The 23,353-nt window shown below is 43.2% G+C and overlaps 1 protein-coding gene across 1 annotated transcript in view; it reads right to left on the bottom strand.

Annotated features, from left to right (window-relative positions):
- The window catches only part of LOC122799600 (mitogen-activated protein kinase 1-like), a 605,676-nt gene that overhangs the window by 270,613 nt on the left and 311,710 nt on the right, over positions 1-23,353 (bottom strand). The gene's annotated exons all lie outside the window — the stretch shown is intronic.

The following is a 23,353-nucleotide window of genomic DNA, read 5'->3' as shown; positions in this document are numbered from 1 at the left end:
CTCTAGGGCTGAAGCCATGGCATACAGCACAAGAGTCCTGCAGGTGTAAAGGTCCCAGGCAGTACACACAAGAAGTGTGACCGTCTGTCAGAGACATTTTCTGACAGCACGAGTCACACTTCTTGAAGCCTGAGACCTTCGAATCCTTGGACATATTAAGGAACAAGTGTAACCACACACAAAACACAAACACACCGATTACACTATACACTAATAACAAAAAACTTAAACTAAATAAATTAGCTATTTAGTATTATAAAGTTCCTACAGAAAACACATACACTCCAAGGGGATGGGAGGGCCCGAAGGCCTAAGGGAAGAACATATAAGTTCTTGAGGTAAAAAAAGGTTCAGGACTAGAAGAAAGGGATAAGAAAACCTTTAAGATAAGGGGATACTGTAAGGAAGACTAATTTAAAGGGTTTTAATAAACTTTTTTAAACTATTTCCTACACTAACCTGAAGCCGGTGAAGCAACACGTCTCGATAGCTGTAGCGGCAAACGAGATCTGAGGTAATACCGCCTAGCATTGTGGGATATAAGGGGAGCCTCGAGCCGGTGGAACCAACTCTCGAGCTTTTAGAGTGGCCGAGTCGGAGCCGAGGTCGGCTCCGAACCCATCCAGCAAGAATGAAGGCGAGATGGACAACTTAACATCAATGGTTAACTCTCCTCTGCTACTTTCCTAGACCTATCTAAAGCATTTGACATGGTCCCACAAACAACTTATCTCTGTCCTCAATAACCTATCCTTCTCACAATCAGTCACCAACTGGTTTCAGAGTTACCTGTCTGACTGCCAACAGTCCGTTGTATGGCATAATTACATATTTCCCCAACTACCTGTCTCCATAGGGGTTCCCCAAGGATCCATCCTTGGACCCCTACTCTTCTCGGTTTTCACCAATAATCTAGCCTCTGCCACCAAACATGGCACACTCATACAATATGCAGATAACTCAACCATCATCTGCTCAGCCCAGTCCCTACCCAAACTGCAAAAAGTCACACAGGAAGCCTTTTCCTCTGCTGAAACTTGGTTATCTGATGCCCAATTAATACTCTACCCAAACAAAACTAAACTACTCATCTTCCAACCCACCAAACATACTCAAAACAACTCTCACTTTAACATCACAGCAAAAGACAACACCACTATATACCCAACTGAACACACAAAATTGCTACGAGTGGAAATAGACAAACTAAAATTTGACATTCACATATCCATGACCATAAAAAAGTCCACAAAAAACTAGGAGCGTTATACAGAAATAAGCATCTTCTCACCAAAGCAGCAAAGATTTCAATAGCAAATTCCCATCTTATCTCCACCCTACTTTATGCCTCTCCAATATATACCAACCTAAGGCAATGCGATCTAAACAAGTGAGAGACCTGCTGCAACAAAATCGCCAAATTCGCTACAGGGGCATCCTACCGTAGTCACCACTGTCTCTCACTTGCTGAACTGGGCTGGCTTGAACTCCCTCACCTCATTCAATGGTGTCAACTCTCACTTGCCCACAAACTAGTAAACCATCCACTAAATGTCCCATCCCTCCACAATCTACTCCAACCCTGTCGCACCACCAGACCACTGAGATCCAGCAACAAAAATCACTTGCAGATCACTAAAGCCAATAACTCTGCTGGTGAAGCACTATTCTCTTGCGCAATAACCAAATTATGGAACTCCCTCCCACCCACAATTACCTCCATACCATCATGCACCCACTTCAAAACTTTACTAAAAGTGCACCTAAAACCATGCTGGCTATGCCCTTGCAACTCCCACTCTAATATCACCCACCCCATCCAACCACTACCTTTCTTTCCACTCCAACTACCTTGATTATAGCAAGCACAGATGCTCATAAGCCTAATATTTATTATACAGCAGGAAATTCTTATTGTAACATTTGTTAATGTCTGTTATCTACTTCACAGATAAAGATTCTAGTTGTCTATTGATGTACTATGTTCTTCATCTGTAAATATGTTGAAAGTAATTGCTATGTAAATTGTTAATCGCTGTGTAATCCAATGTAACTACTGTCTGTTTATTTTAACTGTGGAGCTTTTCTCCCCGAGCTTCTGCTGAAAATGGAACTATGTCCAGTCGGACACTTCCGGTCAACAAATATAAATAAATAAATAATAAATAATGTGCATATTTAGTTAAGTAACCCTTTACAAAGTCTAGCCTCTCCTTATGAGGAATGTTAGTGTATAAAGAAACAACATCTAGGGTAACAAAAATGCATTCATCAATGTTTAGATTAGCTTTGTAAATCTCATTTAAAAAATGCCAGGTGTCTGATGTAAAAAGGTGTGCGCTGCACTATAGGATTTAAGACGCTGTCTATGTATTCAGAAATCCTTTCTGTTTTGGTGCATTTGTTTGATACGATAAGCCTGAAATGAGGGTGCTGTGCATTTTTATGTACCTTGGGGATGCTAAAAGACTTGCTAGGATTTTTAACTTTTAAACATTGCTGCTCTTCTAAAGTTTAGTATTTATCATTTTCAAGTGATTCTAACAATGTATCTATTTTATCAAACTGCTGTACAAAGTCCAGAGAAACAGGCCTGTAATATTCATTGCCCTGCAAGTCCCATTCTATTTGTTTAACATAGTCTATTTGTTCCATTAAAACTATCCCAGTGCCTTTATCTGCACGCATAATTCTAAGGGACTTGTCAGCAGAAAGTGTATTGAGAGCCAGAGATTCTTCCCTAGTCAGGTTAAACCATTTGTCTTGGTTCACTGTACTGCACAAATCTCTTTGTGTCTCTTTCACATACATTAAGAAAAGTGCACAAAGTGTTACCTAATGGAGGGTTAAAAAAAATTTTCTTTTTAGCTGCCCTGTTTCTAAATCTGTGTTATAAGTAGATTGAGAGTCAGTCATGTCAGTACTGTCATCATTATTAGAAGCAAAAGAACTTTTTAAATTAAATTTTCTCACAATCAAGCGTAAGTTAACCAGTATATCTGCTACAGCAGCTCTCTGAGCCAGTATGAAGGTAAAACCCTTATTAAACAAGGACAAGTATTGTGCTGGAAAATTTATGGTAGTGAGGTTAAATACAGCATTATTCTGTACATCATTTGCAGTAATATTATTCATAGGACAGATATATTGATTCAAATGTGTGTAAGGCACAAAAGATTTACTGTGTTAGAATTTTCTGAAAAGTAGACGAATTGTTCTCTCCGTGGTCATGGTTATTAATGAAAGTAACATTAATAAAGGAATTTAAAGTGTCAGCAGTAGTAGTATGCTGCTCTATACAAGTCATTGAAAGTTTCTCGCTGTATTCCTTGTCATCAAAGGTCTCCCAAAGTCTCTGCATCTGTTGCCTTGTCCTCTCATTCCCCCACCCCTCTTGTTCTCACTGAACCTCCCCACCTCTGGCTCCTCTGTGGGGGGAGAACATTATTCTGTCTGTAGTTATATTCCCTGCAGGTAAAAAAGGCTGAGGGGATGAATTTAAATCTTGCACCATCTCTGTTGTGCTGTTACTGCAAGCAACTGGCCGGGATGGAGGAGGGGAAGAAGCTGACTGCAGTCTGTAATTATCAGGAGCACTATTCCTAAGGTGTAAATCAGGCTGAAAATAGGAATAGTCAACAAACCTGTGTGAAAAAGTGGGTCCCCTTTGAAATGGCCGAGAATAATTTCTGTTATCAGCCAGGTTAGGAGACACAGGAGAAGTTGTCTTGTAGTTGTATTGATGCAAATCTCTCCTTAATTTACTCCGTTTGGTTCTGATGATTTCTGCGACATGCTTGGATATTTTGTGTGCAATACTGTCAAACAGTGGGTGGCAGGAATTAAAATCAGGATGAGTCAAAACCGTTTGTAAGCCAGTGATTTCCTTGTTAAGATCACCCAACTTAAGTGTTATGTTTTATAAGAATCTTAATAGTCGGTATTCCAGTATCATTAAACAGTTCAGTTAACTCAGAGTAAATAGGAGAGTCTGCAGTTGTTCTATTAGGAAATTTGTACATTGAGTCCCTGCAGAACCACATTATGGTAAATGCAAGCTTCCAACTGTAAGTCTCTAGTCTACAAGCTAGAAAGGCTACTTATGGTTTACAAAAATATTATTTATATGTACTTGGAAGCTTGCCTTCTTTTAAACCTCATTCCTCCTCTGTATATACTGTTCCCACATTTTCCTACTTATTTGCCCTTACCCTTTTCTAAAGATCCCAATACCAGTTGTTTCATCTATTTCCATTGCTAGTACAGTTGTTTAGACTTGATTTCTGTTTTCTAGTAATTGCTTTTTTCGCAGCCACCATTATTATACTCAGCAAGTCCTTAATACGTCTAAGGAATTCCAATTCTGTATCATAGCTCAGAAAAATAATTTCCCTAGTTACACCAATTTGCTCACCCAGCATCTCTGATGAGATTAAAAATTCACAGCAAACTGAAGTCTACCAACTCATTACACTCCTAGAAAATATGTTCCCGGTTACCTCTTTCTTCCCCATCACACCTCCAGCATTTGCTGTCTACCTGAGGAAAAATTATCTGTAGTCTGTCTACATGGGGTATAAAAATATCTATGCAAACATTTCCAAGCAAAAGTCCCAGTTCTTCCAGATTTTGTTGCATATTTGTGAGACAAACATATATCCTCCCATTGTTTCTTTGTGAACCGTTTAATATCTTCCCAATCATATACTATCTTATATGCTCCAATAATTACTGCTTTAATAGCTGCTTCTGTTCTAGATTTTACTAAATCTTCTGTGCCTATACTCTGATATCAATCCTTGATAGGGAAGTCCATCTCTAACCTGCAGTCCAAGTAAATTCTTGGCATCTTTCCTTTCTATTCCCTTCCCATCTCTAGTTATTTGCTCCCAATACCTTGGTTCTTTTTCCAGTTTTCCCCAATAAATTCCAGTCTCCTCTTGCCTATTGTCTGTATCCCTAATTGCAGTCGTGCCTATCAGCAGAATATTTCTCCATTTTTGTGTTGGCTTAGTTCTTGGAATACTTTGTTACTTCATGAATATAATATTCTGTATGGTTACTGTTATCCTCATTAATGATCTACATCCATAATCCCAATCTACACTTGTTTCCATTTTTCCACTTTGAATTTTATATATATATATATATATATATATATATATATATATATATATATATATTATATATATATATATATATATATATATATATACATACATATACATACACACACATGCATACACATATGTGTATATGTATACATGTGTATTATATAAATATATATATATATTTTTTACTTGTGCTATGTATAACAGTATAGCTCTGAAATACCACTTCAAATAAAGCAATCCCAATCCACCTTGTTCTATTGGAAGAATCAGCTTATCCCACTTGACTATTGCAGTCTTCTCCTCCCAGATAAAATCCTTCAGCTCTATTAATTGCTATTCACAACTTCTCCTCTGGTTGATAAAAATATTCCTGACCTGTATAGAAGACTAATGGGACTAAAAACATTTTAACTGCTTGTATCTTACTATCCATATAGCAGAGTTTCCAAGTTCTCAGTTTTTGTATCATCTTTTTTAGTCTCTTCCCACATATCCTTATTGCCACACCAGCATAATTTTTAATCCATACTCCTAAATACTTAATTTTATGTCCCCATAAATGTGGATATTGCTGAACCAATTTGTGTGTGGGTTAAACAAAGGCAGTCGCAGTTATGTAGCTTTATTAATTTTGCATCCAAAAGATTTGAAACTGTCTCAAAATGTTCCACAACACTGTTTGTATTATATTTAAAACTATTGGCAAAGAAAATGAGACAAATTCAAGGATATAATTGATATGTTAATCAGGAAAAGCTGGCTCTATTTGCAGATCCAGAAAGGGACATTACAGTGTTGTGGAACATTTTAAGACCATTTCAAATCTTCTTGGGATACAAAATTAATGAAGTTAAAACAAAGGCAATAGCGGTAAACTATGTATCCACACATGAATTGGTCCAACAATATCCATATTTATGGGGACATGATAATTAAGTACTTAGGAGTATGGATTAGGAATGAGACTGTGGTGGCAGCTAAGGATATGTGGGAAGAAGTTTTGTTACATGGATACGAAGATACAAGCCATTAAAATGTTTTTAGTCCCTTTAGTCTTACACATGTCAGGCATAGTTTTATCAACTAGAGGAAAAGCTGACAAAAAAATTAAAAAAAAAAGTTGAAAAATGTTATCTGGGAAGGGAAAACAGCAAGGGCAAAGTGGGATAAGCCAATTCTACCGACAGAATAAGGCAGACTAGAATTACTTAATCTGAGGGGTTATTTTCCAGCAACACAGTTAAGGCTCTTGTACATAGCACAAGCAGAAAATTATAATTCAAAGTGGAAAGGAATGATGCAGACACAGGGAGGAAGCTCAAGAAATAAGGAGATGTTGGGATTTTGGATGTAGACTCCTAACAAACAAAATTATACACAGTATATTCATAAAATAGCAGGGAGTATTTTAAGAACCAAACCAGCACGAGAATGGAAAAGAGAGATGTTGCTGATAGGGATGACAGTGGTCAGGGATACAGATAACAGAGGCAAGAGGGGGCTGGAATTTATTGGAGAAAACTGGCAAAAGAACCAAGGTATTGGGAGCAAATAACTAGAAAGGTAAAGGTAACAGAATGGGAAGAGGCCAAGAATTTATTTGGACTGCAGGTTAGAGACTGCCTTCCCCTATCAAGGATTGATAGAGTATAGGTAAAAAGAAACAGGGGACTCCTAAATGAAAGACCAGCACTGTTAGAGTTTTTAATAGAATCTAGAACAGAAGCTGCCATTAAAAAGGATTAATTAGTAAGGCATATAAAATATTGCATAATTGTAAGAATCAAATCAGAGGAGCTTAGAAAGGATTGGGAAGAGAGACTGGATAAGCAATTCACAAAAACAATGGGGGGATATATGCATATCTCCCAAATATGCAACAAAGTCTAGAAGATTTAGTATCTTTGCCCGAAGTGTTTACATAGGTATTTTTATACCCCAAATAGACTCTAAAGATTTTTTCCTCAGGTGGATAACAAATGTTGGAGGTGTGACGGACAAGAAATAAGTAGCTGGGAACATATCTTTTGGGAGTGTAATGAGCTGGCAGACTTTAGGGATTCCCTACAGACCACCCTGTTGGAGATGCTGGGTGAGCAGACTGGGGAGATTATTCTTTTGAGTTATGCTACAGAACCAGTATTGCCTAGCATAATAAAGCCTTGCTGAATCTAATTATGGTGGCTGCCAAAAAAGCAATTACTAGAAAATTGAAATCAAAGTCTAAACCAACTTTACTAGAAGTAGTGAATATATTTAGTAACGGAGATAAAACTGGAATTAGAATCTTTAGAAAAGGGAAGGAGGAAACTACATAGGAAAAAATAGGAATTGTGAGAACAATATTTGCAGAGCAGGAAAGAGGTTTAAGAGGCAGATTTGAATGAGCCATTTAATGCTTAACTGACAATGACTGGATGGTTTATAAGCAATGTATAATGCTTGCAACTACAGTTGTTTCAATGGTGTCTGTGATGTAAATGATTTAGAACTAAAGTGGTATCATTTTGTATGTTTTTCATTTAGAAAATGTAAGACTGCCTTTGTTATATGTACAACTTAATAAAGATGTTGGGGGGTGTTCTACAACACTGTAATGTACTTTTCTGGATTTATTAGGTATAAAATAAGTTCTGCAAATAGAGCCAGCTTTTCGTAACAACTATACCGATTGTATCCTTGAATTTCTGAGTCCCTTACTTTCTTTGCCAATGGTTCTAAATATGATGCAAACAAAGGAGAAAAAGAGGACACCCCTGCCTGGTTCCTCTGCTCAAGCAGAAATTATCAGACAGGAACCCACCCACTTTAATTTTTTTGCCTCTGATCCCTCATATATCCTCCTAATCAACTGTATAATTTTATCAGGGAATGCAAATGCTTCCATTGCCCTGCTCAAAGTCCAAGCTTACTCTGTCAAATGCTTTCTCTGCATCAAGACTCCCTAACAGTGGTATTTTCTTGCATTCGGTTTCCATCAGAATCATCAATTGTTATGCTAATATTGTCAAATGTTTGCCTCCCCTCTACAAAACCACACAGATCCATATCTATTAATTCTTGCATTAGTTTTGCCATTCTTTTAGCCATTATATACATAACACTTTATAATCATGGTTTTGTATTGAAATGGCCCTGTATGAAGATGGATCTGATGGATCTTTACCCTGCTTAGGTATTACAGTTACCACTGCTTTCTTCTAGGATGTTGGTACTTCTCTTAAAAAAACTGTTAAACAAAACCTTCAGATCTTCGTCAATTACTTCTTCCCTACCAGCTTCCAAACATCCACAGAACTAACATCTATTCCTGGGGACTTTCCTGTAGATTGGTTACACATCACCATTTTTACCTGATCTCCATCACCATTTTTACCTGATCTCCTCCTATCCTGTTTGTAACTGAGCCTCATCTACCTCTAACCTTGGCATATTTAATTCTTCCATAAACATTTCCATTTGTAACTTCTTGATTTCATATTTCTCTGCTTCATAGGGGACTTTCAGAGAATTTCTCAAATACTTTAATGTTCTACAGGATCTCTCATCTACCTTGTAATAAGTTTCCTAAGCTTGAAAGCCCTTTCTACTTTGTTGCCACAGTCATTGTGCTAAAAGTTTTTGTGCTCAAGAGTTATCAAAAAAGTTGCTTAATAGCAATCTTTCTAAATTCATGCATATTATAGAGGTAATCCCATACTTTCTGTTTGGCATTCTGCAGTTACTCTTCCTCTTGTACTGTAGGATTCCCCCTATTTTGCAATACTTTTAACATTTGTCAATCCCTCTAAATAATTATTGTTACTTCTTAAACACATCTCCCTTTCTTTTACTTCCACCCTATATTTCAACTTCACTTTAATTTTATCCCACTCCTCAGCTATATTTTCAGAAGAAATTTCTATTTGCTCTAATAGCTCCTGAAAAATTTCCACTACCCTTTACTTAAACTCCTCTCTTTTCAACAGATAGGTGGGAAACGCCAGTGTCTCATTTTTACTTCATTACTGTGTTTTCATTTTAATTATTGGCACAGGATCTGAAATAGTTATTGGGTGCATATCAAGACCTTCAACTAAATGCATATGTTCCTGTAAAATGTAAATTCTCTCTAGCCTAGCCCAGTTTTTTTTTTTTATCTTGGGGAATATGTAAATTCTCTCCACACTCCTAGTATTGAATTCATATCTTCCATGCCAAATGTTTTCATAAATTTCTTCAAAAATCTACCCTGCTTTTATTATATGTGCCCTTCTGGGCCCCCCTAGACATCAATTCTGTTGCAAATCATGTAGCATAGCTATTTGTACTCTACATTTTTTTTTATAGTTTGCTACTTTGTTTGTATTTATCTGCGATAACATTGACATTTAAAGACATTACAGAAAGAGTCATTATCTTAGGTTATTCCCACCTTTTATGTACAACAGCGTTTTTGTTAAAATGTCTAGTTCCAGCTTTTGTGTTATATGCATACACTGTTTGGCAGGTTGATCTTTTATACAGTTGTTTCTTATATCCATTTGAGCCTATGCCACATTACAAAATTTTGTTTAAAAGCCCTCAAAAAAAGGAAATGAAAAAAAAGGAAAAAAACCTAAAACCTATTAATTTAATACATAAAATAAAATTGCCAAAGATTCCAAAGACAACCACAAGGCATTCTATAATTATGTCAGGAATCTAAATGGCAATGCCCAGATATGCTCGGAGCTAAAACAGAATGGCATTAAATATACTGATCCCAAGGATATTACCAATATCCTGACAGATCGATTTAGTGCCAACTTCACCCCTCTCTCACCCCCTAAAAGGCCCATCTCAGTACCAAAAGATTGTCAAATTCCGGCAATCACAGCCACACAGGTGGAAACCGCACTCTCCAAAGCTCAGAATACAGCATCCATGGGACCAGATGACATCCCGGGCTGTGTACTACATGAACTACAAAATTAACTGGCACCTCACCTAAGTGTCATGTTTAATCATAGCCTCACCTCAGGATTTGTGCCCACTGAGTGGCGCACAGCTACAGTTACCCCACTCCACAAGGGGGGAGCCACCTTGGATCCCGGGAACCACCGTCCCATCAGTCTGATGAGCCTGATCTGCAAGGGCATGGAACGCATCATCATGGAACTTATAAAAAAAAAAAAGACAATGGCAACCTTCAAACACTGGATGACAACCAGTTTGGGTTCGTGAAGGGCAGATCTGGTCTCCTGAACCTGATTGACTTCTTCAAATCAGTCTCCAGAGCTGTGGATGAGGGTAAGCCGGTCCACACAGCCTATCTGGACCTCGGCAAGGCCTTTGCCACCATCTCCCACTCTGGAATCATAGATAAACTTACTAAGCTGGGCATAAATCTCTACGTCACTCGATGGGTTGCCAAATGGCTTACTGACAGAACCCAGACTCCAAACCAGCTCCAGACAAGTGGAGTACCTCAGGGTTCAGTCCTGGGACTGCTCTTGTTTGGCATCTACTTCTCTGAAGTACAGGCCAACACTAATGGACTCTGGCTAACAAATTTCGCAGATGACTGTAAACTGGGAGCCATTACCGAATCCCCAAATGATGGGGATATTCTACAAAAAGGACCTTAACAGAAACAGATGCTTGGTGCCAGAGCCATGGGCTCAAGCTTAATGCCAAGAAATGAGAAGTTATGTACCTACCATAACGTTCCATGTTAGTTGTCTTCTCTCGCCTTCTTTCTTGCTTGATGGGTTCGGAGCCGATCCTCGGCTCCGACTGCACTGCTAAGCTCGAGAGTCACTTTTACCAGCTCGAGGCAGCCCCATATCCCATGATGCAAGGCGGTAAGTACCCAGATCTCGTTTGGTACCTAAAGGCAATAACACCTAGCACAAAAAACTTCCCAGAAGGAAAGAAAAGGCAAAAAGCCTAAAGGATGGGCTATAAGGTAGATCAGAACTATCTGGTCTTAAGAAGCATTCTTCCATATAGGGAGAAAAAGGTCTGTCCAGGCCAGGGGGCAGGAGGGAGGGTCGCAAGAAAGAAGGCGAGAGAAGACAACTAACATGGAACGTTATGGTAGGTACATAACTTCTCAATGTTAAGTTGTCAATCTCGCCTTCATTCTTGCTTGATGGGACCGCGTCCCTAGCACCTCTATCCTGGGTGGCTCAATGGAACAGACTCTTGAGAACTGTAGAGCCAAAACTGGCTCTATCCCTGGAGGCCAAATCCAATTTGCAATGAGAAACAAAGGTATGAGGAGTGGCCCAAGTGGCTGCTGCACTAATAGTGTCTAATGGAAGTCTAGCCTGAAAAGCTGTAGAAGTGGCTAAGCTTCTGGTTGAATGCGCTTTAGGTTTTGAGCACAGCTGTTTTCCCTGAGCTGATAGATTTCGAGATGGTGGAAGAAAGCCATCTAGATAAGGTCACTTTGGAGACAGGAAGGCCTTTCTTGTTTTCAGCATAAGAAAGAAAGAGCTGATCGGATTTCCTGAATTGTTTTGTTCTGTCCAAATAATATCTGAGTTGGCGGTGAACATCAAGATAATGTAATTTTGTTCGATCTGTTTGAGTAATTAGGGAAAAATACAGGGAGGTCAATAGATTGGTTCAAATTATTTTTCGAGGCCACCTTAGGTAAAAAGGTTGGATTAGTCCTCAAGGATACCCTGTCTTTGTGGAAGACCAAATAAGGGGGACGAACAGAGAGCATGAAGTTCTGACACTCTCCTTGCGAGGTAATAGCAACAAGGAAGAGTGTTTTCCATGAAAGAAATTTCAGGGAACATGAAACAGCTGGCTCGAAGGGAGGAAGAATTAAGGATGTCAGCACTAGATTTAGGTCCCATTGAGGAGGAGGACTCCTGACTGGAGGTTTCATGAGAAAAATTCCTTTTAGAAAGGCTCTACAAAGCCTGTGGGACATAATGTTGTGATCTGCAAATCCGACATGAAAATCTGAGATAGCAGCCAACTGAACTTTGACCGTGGAAGATGAAGAGCCCGAGTGAAAGATTTCCGCTAAGAAATCCAAAACTGCTTGAACAGGGGCAGTAAAGGGATCTATATTTTTAGCTTATGCCCAACAAGAGAAGCGTTTCCACTTGCTGGTATAAATCCTTCTAGTAGAGGATTTAAGGGAAGCCACTATGATATCCCTAACAGGTTTAGAGATCATAGGAAGCCTGGCTAAGGAAGGAAGTGGAGCAACCAAGCTGTGAGGTTGAGAGAAGGAATAGACCGATGCAGCTGACCCGATTGGTGAATCAAAAGGTCTGGCACTGGGTCCAGATGCCACGGCTGCACCAATAGGTGACGATGGAGGAACGGAAACCAAATTTGTCGAGGCCAATAGGGAGCAATGAGAATCATTTGGTGGCTTTCTGGAGTACTTGTGGAATCAACGGAAATGGAGGAAAGGCATAAAGAAGTCCCTGAGGCCAATCCTGGGTTAGAGCATCTCTGGGGGGATGGCCTGGCAGTGGGAAGAGAGAAAAGAAGTCTGGGCATTTGCTGTTTTGGGGAGTAGCAAAAAGATCGCAACATGGGCGGCCCCATTCTAGAAAAATCTCCTCCACTATTGATTGTTTGAGAGACCACTCGTGAGGCATGAGAATAGCTCTGCTCAATCTGTCCGCTAGAATGTTGGTTTTCCCAGGGATATGCGTTGCTACCAGAAACCGATGAGAGGAGATCGCCCATTGCCAAAGTCTGAGAGCTTCTCGACACAAGGGGTAAGACTTGGTTCCGCCTTGTTTGTTGATATACCATACTACAGACATGTTGTCTGTGTGAACTGCAATTGTTCTCAAGGGAAGAAAGTCGTTGAGGGCTTGCAACGTGCTCTCATCTCTAGGACATTTATGTGCAGGTGGTATTCGAATGGTTGCCACGTCCCATGAACCATCCTGCCCTGATAATGACCCCCTCACCCCATCAGGGAGGCGTCCGTAGTGACTGTGGCTACCGGGGCCGGGGATACAAAGGGTCTGCCTTGATGAATCTGGGGGGAAGAAATCCACCATGACAGTTGATTCTTGCAAATTTGTCACCAGGATTTGGTGACGCATGGGAAGTTGTTGGTAAGACCACTGGGTGAACAACATCCATTGAAGAAGACGCATGTAGAAGCGGGCCAGGGGAAGAAGGGTAATGGCCGCAGCCATGAGGCCCAACACCTTCAGAACCATTCTGGCTTGTACCTTTTTGCAGGCAAGGATGATCCTCACGTGACTTTGGATATCTGAGATTCTTTGGTCTGTGAGGGTTGCTGACATCCGAATAGTGTTTAAGTTTGCACCTATGAAAGTAATAGACTGGCAGGGCAATAAGGAGGATTTTTCGTAGTTGATCGAAATTCCTAACTGAGTGCAGAGATTTAGGGTGTAATCCCTGGCTTGAAGAAGTTGATGCCTGGTGGTGGCTGAAAGGAGCCAGTCGTCGAGATACGGAAACACCTGGAATCCTTGACGTCTCAGGTGAGCCGTGACCACTGCCATACATTTGGTGAACACTCTGGGGGCTGTAGTGAGACCAAAGGGCAGGGCTCTGAATTGAAAATGACTGGACCCCAGCCGAAAGCGGAGAAACCTTCTGGAGCGTCTGTGAATTTTTATGTGATAGTACGCGTCCTGAAGGTCTATTGAGCACATACAGTTGTCCTTTTCTAGGAAGGACAAAATTGATTGAAGTGTGACCATTCGAAATCTTGTCTTTCTCACAGACTTGAGTCTGCTGAGATCCAATATTGGTCTCCAGTCTCCCGTCTTTTTGGGGACCAAAAAGAATCTTGAGTAGATTCCGGGCTCTGAATGGTCTGTTGTAACTGGCGGAATGGCCCTTTTTTGTAGAAGCTTTGATACTTCTAACTTTGCAATTTCCCTTAGACCGGGTGGCACATCTGGAAGGGAATTTTTGTGAGTGAAAGGACTTTCCTCGAAAGGAATCTTGTAACCCTCTGATATGATCGACTGTACCCATTTGTCGTGAGAGAGGGAACGCCAGGCTTCTGGGTACAGCGATAGTCTTCCCCCGACTGCCTCCAAGGATGGACAGTCGGGCAACATCTCAGGGATGCTGGAAGGGCTTGTCAGAGAGAGGCTCTCTGCTTCCCTGGTTTTGTGGACCCCCTCTGCCTCTAGAGCGGCGTCTGTTATTACCCCCTCTGCCTCTAGGGGTAAACTGACCACGTGCATCTGGCGTGACTCCTTGGGATTTACGGAACCACATATTTCCGCCCTTCTGACCTTTGGGGTAAGGTCTAGAAGGGGTAGAAAAACGGACCCCTATGGCAGAAAGAGTCTTGCCGTCCTGCTCACACCTGGTCAATGTATCCTTCACTTGAGGGCCAAACAACGCTGACCCATCAAAGGGAGAATTCGTGAAGGACGCCTTAAAGGGATCTGCAAAATTACAGAGCCGCATCCAGGATTGACGTCTAAGAGCCACACCTGTACCCGCCGCTCTACTCGCTCCATCTGCTGCATACGAGATCAGTCGCATGGAGGAGTTAGCTATAGAATTAAGGATTCCTAGCTGAGAAGCAATCTTTTCTTGAGCCCCTGCAGCCGTAGGATCCTGCACTACTTCACCTAGTTCCTTAAGGATGTCCCTTTGGAGTCTGGTGAAGTGACAAATAATTCAGCGAACGCATGGCAAAGGTCGCTGAAGAGAACATCCGCTTACCATACCTATCCATGGTCCTAGAATCCTTATTAGGAGGATGGACAGGTACGGAAGGATCTGCAAGTTCCTTCTTAGTGGCGGCCGCCACCACCATGGCATCAACAGGGACACCTTTAGTAAGGAATTGCTTTTCAGAAGGGGCTGTAATAAATTTAGATGGCCTCCTAGGAACTGGCTCTACAGAATCAGGAGCAGCCCAAGCCTTTCGAGCAATAACCTCCATAACGGGGTCGAAAGGTGGAGACACCCAGGAGGTGGAGGGTCGAGATCCAAACGCCTCTAGGTATACCGACTCATCCTCGGTGGGATTTATGGAGGGCCAGTTTCCCCTCTGTTTTAGGAGTTCTAGGATGTCTGAAAAGGAGACATCCTCAGAGGGGGATCTTGGGGATCCCTCTGACTCATCTAAGTCGGTATCTGAAGTGGCAGACTCAGGGGAGTCCAGGTGTTTCCTCTTACAAGTCCTCTTGCGCGGAGGATCTCCTGACTGGTCAGGAGAATCCTCGGAAGAGGGGGTTCTTCCCAGTGGGGAAACCTGAGGCGGTGGATCCCTAGGTCCGGGAGCAAGAGAGATGGAAGAGGTATCAACAGGCACTGTAGAGGGAGGAGCTAAGGGAATAGACTGCTGACTGAGCCCAGTGGCCAGCACACTCTTCATCACCTCCAAGGCCCCCCTCCTCCCAGGGAGGTCCGAGAGAACCCGTTCCAAAGAAACTGGGACTCCCGGGCCCACCAAAAGGGAAGGCTCCGAGGCAGATGTCGTAGCCGAGCTCACCAAGGCCGAAGCTCCAAGGGGAAGAGCGGGGTCGGACAAGGGTCCGATGCCACTCACCCCCTCGGAGGAGACCAGGGAAGCCCGACCACCGAATCCCTCCAAGGAAGGTCTCGAGGAGGAGATAAGAGTAGATGCTGAAGGTGCAGAAGGAGGGGGTATCTGCCCTTCAGCCATAGCAGTAACTATTCCCGTAGATGGCTCCGTTCCGAAAGAAGAGGTGAGGCCGGAGCCGACAATCGGTTCCAAAGAGGGGGACCTGGACCTCTTCCTCGAAGGAACCATCGGAGCCGACAAACCCACTGATCCAGTCGGAGCCGATAACTTTTCGGCTCCGAGAGAAGATCTAGATGCATCGGCTCCAGCCGGAGCCGATGCAGGCATCGAAATAGCGGTGTCGGTCGGCGCCGACACCGAAGCCTGGGCCACATGGTGGTCGGAGCCAGAACTCGGAACTGACACCAAGGTGACCAAAGAAGTATCGGCACAGATAGCCATCGGTGCCGAAGATTTTGCCAAGGTTGGATCGGCTCCAGCCGGAGCCGATCTAGACTCCGACATAGTCGGAGCCAAGGCCGAAGGCTTTGGTACAGAAGCCTGGGCCTTAGACTTGGAAGGCTTTCCCGGGGCCGACTTGGCCGGGGAGCCCTCCGGTTTAAGGAGTCCCCTTAGAATAAGTTTGTTTCTCCTTTCCTGCAGGACTCTGGCTAAAAGAATGACAAATTGCACAGGAGTCCTGCAGGTGGAGAGGTCCCAGGCAGTATAAATAAGAAGTGTGACCGTCTGTCAGAGACATCTTCTGACAGCACGAGTCACACTTCTTAAAGCCTGAGACCCTCTGCTCTTTGGACATAGTGGACACAAAAACAGAACCACACAGTCCCAAACAAACAATTAAAGTTTAAACAGTAAAAAAGTACAGTTTTGTACCTACCATAAATGTAGATGTCCGAGAGGAATGCATCTGCAGTCCTTACAAATGGGTTGTCCTGTCGTCAGGCAGCCCTTCGGTCGGCCGGATTCCAAAGTCTGGGTCTGGCTTCGGCTGGTGTCGCACTTCATCCGACGTCATTGCGGCAGTTATTCTGGTATAAAGGCATCAGCCGACGCCATTTTCCTCAGTGTTTCTTGCCCCAGATGCCAGGTGCCCTCTTGGTAGGCTAAATTTGGATAAATGTCAAAGTTTCCAAATAGTAGAGAGCAAACACACAAAATAAACATGTATGTACATATATACAAACAAATACACCATAATAGATCCCCCCAAGCTAGCTGAAGATTGGTAAGTACCCTAGGAGTACCTCAGAGGGGAAGGAGGGTGGGTAATCCTGACTGCAGATGCATTCCTCTCGGACATCTACATTTATGGTAGGTACAAAACTGTACTATGTCCTTCAAGGATGCATCTGCAGTCCTTACAAATGGGTAGAATACCATAGCTAAACTAGGGGAGGAGGAAATGAGAATAGATTATGGTGTAGTCAGGATCCCTTGCAAAACAGCAGTGGCAAAGCCAGCACGGGATCTAGAGTATAGAGGCAAGTTATAATGCTTGGCAAATGTATGCACGGAGGTCCAAGTAGCAGCCTCTATAATGTCCTTGGTAGCCACTCCTCTTAAGAAAGCTGTGGTAGCGGCTGTGGCCCTTGTGGAGTGAGGCCTGATGTTCTCTGGAGTTTTCTTTCCATGGTAGGAGTAACAAAGTCTAATGCAATTTCCTATCCATTTGGAGATTGTCTGTTTAGAAATTGGTTTTCCTTCTTTTCCTGTTGCATAAGCTACCAGGAGCTGGTCAGTTTTTCTATTGTTTTTTGTCCTGTCCAGGTAGTAGCGTAATTGTCTGTGTACATCCAAGGTATGCAAGAGCTTTTCTCCCCTGTTTTGTGGATTGGGGAAGAATGTAGGAAGGTGGATAGCCTGATTTAAAGAGACTCTGGAAACCACCTTAGGCATAAATGTAGGATTTGTTCTCATGGACACTATCTTGATGGAAGATCAGGAAGGGTTGTACTGCCATTAATGCTTGTAGTTCAGAGACCCTTCTTGCTGAAGTTATTGCCAGCAGGAAGGCAGTTTTCCAGGATAAGTATTGCAAGTCTGCTGTAGCTGCTGGCTCGAAAGGAGGTAGAGTCAGCTTTTCTAGCACAAAGTTCACGTCCCATGCTGGCAATGGAGGTTTCCTGGGAGGTTTTACATTTTTAATTCCCCTCAGAAACTGTCTGAGCAGAGGATGCGAGAAGACAGGAGGATCCAAGCTGTATTGTGCTGAAATAGCTGATGCATGTATCTTGATGGAGGAATAGGACAGGCCTGTGTGGTAGAGCTCCGCCAAGTACTCCAGGATGTTGGCTATGTTCACCAGTGTCACATCTTGCCCTTTTGCAGCACTCCAGATGAGATATCTTTTCCATTTAGCTGCATAGTTCTTTCTTGTTGAAGGTCTACGAGCCTCCAGGATTATGTCCTTAACCCTTTGGGATAAATTTGGGTTAATTTCTGTTATGTAATGTTCCAGGCAGTTAGCTGCAGAGTTTTTAGGTTTGGATGCAGAAAGTTGTAGTTGTTCTGTGTCAGCAGTAATGGGATCAGGGGCAGTTTCCATATTTGTTCCCGGGACATGCTGTTCAGCAGTGGGTACCAATGTTGTCTTGGCCAGTCTGGGGCTATCAGAATGATCCTCGGACGTTCCTCTTTGATCTCGAGAAGCACCTTGTGCATTCAAAGGAAGTGGTGGGAATGCGTATGCTGTCAGGCTTTTCCAACTGAAGGATAGGGAGTCCACCTTCCAAGCAAGTGGGTGGTAAGTCCTTGTGCAGAATTTCTTCAACTGGTGATTGTATGGGGATGCAAACAAGTCTATTTGTGGTAATCCCCATTCTCTTGTGATGGCTTTGAAGATGTCCGGATGCAGCATCCATTCGTGGGCATCTGTTGTAGTTCTGCTTAATATGTCTGCTAGAATGTTTTCCTTCCCTGGTACATAAATTGCCTGTAACTGAAGGTTGTAGCTCAGAGCCACATCCCATAGGTCTAGTGCCAGCCGGCATAGGGGTTATGAGTGTGTGCCTCCCTGTTTGTTGATGTACCACATAACTGTGGTGTTGTCTGTCCTTATCAACAGCTGGCCTTCGTGGAGAGGAGATCTGAATGCCTGGATTGCCAATTTTACTGCCATCATTTCTTTTAGATTTATGTGCAGATGCAGTTGGTCTTGAGTTCATAGGCCTTGAATGCACTTGTCCATCATGTGTGCCCCCCAACAGAGGTCTGAGGCATCTGTCGTGATAGTTTGTCTCGGTTGACTTTTGCAGAAGGGCAGTCCTGTGTTTGATTGGCAGGCCTGAGCCCACCATAAGAACTCTTGCTTCAGGCATGGGATCATTGGAATTTTGGTTTCCAGGCTGTGCTTGTGCTGAGACCACAAATTCTTTAGGTACCACTGTAGCTTTCTCATATGAAGCCTGGCATGAGGGGCCAGAATTATGCAGGATGCCATGAAGCCTAGAGCTTGTAGCACTTTTCTTGCAGTTAGATGGCTCTGCTTTGTTAATGCCAGGAAATAGAGAGGAAGTTGCTCTTTCTTTTCTGTAGTTAGAAATGCCATTTGTTTTGATGTGTCCAGTTCTGCACCCAGAAAGGTTATTATTTGGGATGGAATCAGCCTTGACTTTTTTGTATTGACTGTGTATCCCAGGGCTTGTAGCAGGTAGATGACTCTTTGTAAGTCTTCTGTTAATTTGTTTTTGTTGTCCGCTTGTATCAGGCAGTCGTCCAGGTAGGGATAGATTTGAATTCCCTGAAGTCTGCAATGAGCGATTACTGATGCCAGGCATTTCGTGAACACTTTGGGCACAGTAGATAAGCCAAAAGGCAATGCTGAGAATTGATAATGCTCTGATCCTGCAAGAAATCTGAGGTATCTTCTGCAAATTGGTCTTATGGGGACGTGCAGGTATGCCTCCTTGAGATCTAGAGTTACCAGCCAAGACTCCTTGCCCAGCATGGGAAGAAGCTGCTGTAGGGTCAGCATTTTGAATTTTGGAACAATGAGGAATGTATTTAGAGCGGACAGATCTAGAATAGGCCTCCATTTGTTTTCTTTTCTTGGTACCAGGAAGAGCCTGGAGTAAAATCCCTTCCCTTGCTCCATTAATGGTACCTTTTCCACAGCACGCATTCTTAATAATTGAGATATTTGTTTTAGAGCTTCTGCTCTTTGAGAAGGTGGTAGGTTTGGCATTCCTCTCTTTCCTGGTAGTGTATGGAAATGGAACCTGTAACCTTTGTCTATAGTCTGCAAAATCCATTTTTCTCTTGTAATGCAGTGCCAGTTTCTTGAAAATAATGTTAGCTTTCCACCTAAGGGTGCTTCTAGTTGTTCCCTGGTAGGCGGTGCCACCGCCAAGTCACTGTGATTGAGTTGTTGTAGTGGTGGTGGCTGTATCCGTGCCTCGTTGGTTGTTACCCTGCCACTGGCGACCCCTGTAGGCACCCCGGATTGGTTTCTGCCTCTAGAGCGCCTATTCCTGCCTCTTTGTGCCTTAGAGGAGTCCGGAAAGGACCAATTCTTGGAGGGCCAATTCCTGCTAAACCTTGGAGGTTGAACTTGTAAGAAATCTTTTACTGTTTGCACAGATTTTGCTTTCTCTTCCATCTTTTCAGAACCTGCTGTGCGGGGCACCAAATAAATTGACCTTGTCCATAGGTGCATCCAAAAGCTTAGATTTGACATGGTCTGGTAATGCCTGCTCTTTCAACCATGCATGCCTCCTGATAACTGTGCCAGTCATGGCTGATCTAAAGGAAGCCTCCAGTGCATCATAGCCACATTTTAAAGAATGGTTACTAACCTGCTGTATGTTATGCAACATTTCTTGAACATACTTTTTATCTAAAGATTCTTCAGAGGACAGCTTTTTAGTCAACTGGTCAAGCATAAACTCTTGATATTGAATCATATGAAATTGGCAGTTCAAAGCCGTAGCTGACAAAGTAGCAGAGGTGTAAACTTTTTTACCCCATCTCTCTAAGGACCTAGATTCCCTTTCAGAGGGGAGGGGGTTTTTAGAAGAAGTAGCTGCTACAGCTTTAGGGCCCTGGGAGATAGTCTCTGGATCTGCAAAAGGGGCCTTATATAAGTGGTGATGAGTGTCCGGGACCTTGTAGTACATATCTGGTTTAGCAGGAGCCGGAGGTAAAGTATCAGGAGTAGTGCAAGCATCATTAAATGCATCAACAACAACAGATAGAACTGGAGGAATAGCTAAAGGCCTATGCTGTGGTAAGTGTAGAAAGGTCCTAAGCCTTTTTCTAGTGTCTGAGAAATCTTGGCCCTGCCACTGAAATTGTTCCCTCATAGCATGTAAGGTTTCCCCAAAGGAAAATTCCTCAGGAGGAGAGGCTGAAGGGATGGACTCCTCAGCATCAGAGTCTTCGTAAGGAGAATAAGAAGCCTCAGGAGGGTCTGTATGTTCTGAATCATCAGAAGAATCATCTGTGGCTACTGGCTCAGGGGGCTCTGCTCTAGGCCTCTTTTCTGGAGGAGGGAGAGAGGCCCTGTCTGGATGAGGCTGGGATCCACAAATTAAAGTGATGAGATCCTGTGCCAAAGAAAGCATATGGGAGCTGGTGCTGGGCCTGTGAGAGGGGGGCTTGGCAGGCACAGGTTTGGAAGTTTTGGCTGCTTTAGCCCTGGCAAAGGCCTTAATAGACATAGCTGGAGGAGGCCTAGCAGCTCCACGTGCAGGGGTAGAAATATCTAGTGGAATGGTGTCTGATAAATCCTGTGAAATCGCAACAGAAGGCTGGATTTCAGAAGCCGTTTCTACCAGGATAGAAGAGGCCTCGGTAGAAGGCAAGTTATCGGCTGAAGAAAGAACCGCTTGCTCGGTTTCGGCCGAAACAGAGACACTCGTGGATTGCTTAACCGCGGTTTCAGCCGAAACCGCAGAGCGCGAATGTCGGTCCTTTTCTTTGCGCTTTTTGGTTATTTGCGTCGGAGGATCCGACGGCATAATGTAGGCAAAATCGGAGCCGAAAATCTGTTCAGCAAAGTCCGAGCAACGTCTAAGCGTCCGTCAGTTAAAAGAAGCACAGGCTAGACAAGCTGCTACGTCGTGGTCTGGGCCTAAACAATGTATGCAATAGGAGTGGAAATCTTTATGAGGTATTTGTTTCCCACAAGATAAACAGTTATTAACTTTCTCTGACATCGGCTGAGGCAAGAAAGAGTCCCCAACGGGGTACTTAGCTTTATAAAAGTCTTCGAAGTAGTATTCGGTAGAAGTAATCTCTGGATCTGACCGACCGGCACTTGCGAACAGCTTCTGCTTCGGGCGCCACGCGGCAAGAAAGACCGAGGAAAATGGCGTCGGCTGATGCCTTTATACCCGAATAACTGCCGCAATGACGTCGGGTGAAGTGCGACACCAGCCGAAGCCAGACCCAGACTTTGGAATCCGGCCGACCGAAGGGCTGCCTGACAACAGGACAACCCATTTGTAAGGACTGCAGATGCATCCTTGAAGGACATCCTCACACACACACACCCTGACAGGGGGGGGGGATGGGAGGGAAGGAAGGCCTGACTAAAAAAATTAAGGAGGAAGGATAATTTTAGTCAAAAAGGGGCTTACAATTAACTAAAAATGAAAGATCTTTAAGAGAAAAAAGTTTAAAAGTGAAAAGGGGCTAAAAGCAGTTTAATATAAAACACTTACCAGGAGCTGGTAAAAGGAGGACCTCATCAGCGAAGCGGCAAACGAGATCAGGGTACTTACCGCCTTGCATCATGGGATATGGGGCTGCCTCGAGCTGGTAAAAGTGACTCTCGAGCTTAGCAAAGTGCAGTGGGCGAGGATCGGCTCCGAACCCATCAAGCAAGAATGAAGGCGAGATTGACAACTTAACATTGTATAGTTATCCCCTTTGGGAAAAATCATGTACCCGTGAATTACCACATAGATGGCAGTACACTAAACACAAAGGCAGTACACTAGACACAAGACATAAGACATGCAACACATAGTTCTCAAAGTCAGTGTGCTAAACAGTCACAGCCCTTAAGGCCAAACACAATGCCAGACACACTTGTTATAGGTGACTCCATAGTCAGACACACTGACGTCCCACTCACCAGACTGATCAAGGAAAAGATCACAGTAAGCTGCCTGTCAGGCGCTAGAATCTGCCACATAACACAAGCACTCAGGTCACTCCACAGCAAGTACAAGTATGACTCAGTCATTGTCCATGCCGGTGTGAATGACCTGAGACGTACCTCCCTGGACTACATGAAAAGAGACATAGAGGAGCTCTCAGATTATGTAGCCCAGGCCGGTATGACCCTGACCCTGAGCAGTATCCTACCCTCACCAAGAATGATGCCACAATACAGAGACAAAATGATCAGCTTTAATAATTGGCTTAATTACTGGTGTCATTCTAAGGGATCCAATGTCTGTCTGCCTGGGATGACATGCTTGACAAGCCACGCTGCTTCAAGGCGGCTTGCACCTGTCACCCTGGGCTTCCGGATATTGGCAAAGGCACTTGCCACGGCCATAGTGCCTTTTTTAGGCAAGGCTCAAATGATAAACCTACCGCCCTAGAAAACAAATATGGAGAAAAACTAAGGGTAATACTGCTCAATGCCAGAAGTCTAAACCTCAAGATGCAGCCCTCGAAGCCCTCCTCAGTATGGAGAACATCGATGTCTGTGCTGTGACTGAAACCTGGTTCAAGGCTCCTGAGAGCACCCCAGCACTATCTGGTTATACCTCATATCATGCGTTTGCCC

This window comes from Protopterus annectens, chromosome 4.part0 (genome assembly GCF_019279795.1).
Source record: "Protopterus annectens isolate FY-2018-M chromosome 4.part0, PAN1.0, whole genome shotgun sequence".
NCBI lineage: Eukaryota > Metazoa > Chordata > Ceratodontiformes > Protopteridae > Protopterus > Protopterus annectens.
The sequence above is the reverse complement of the archived record's forward strand: the minus strand, read 5'-3'. Positions and strand labels throughout refer to the sequence as shown.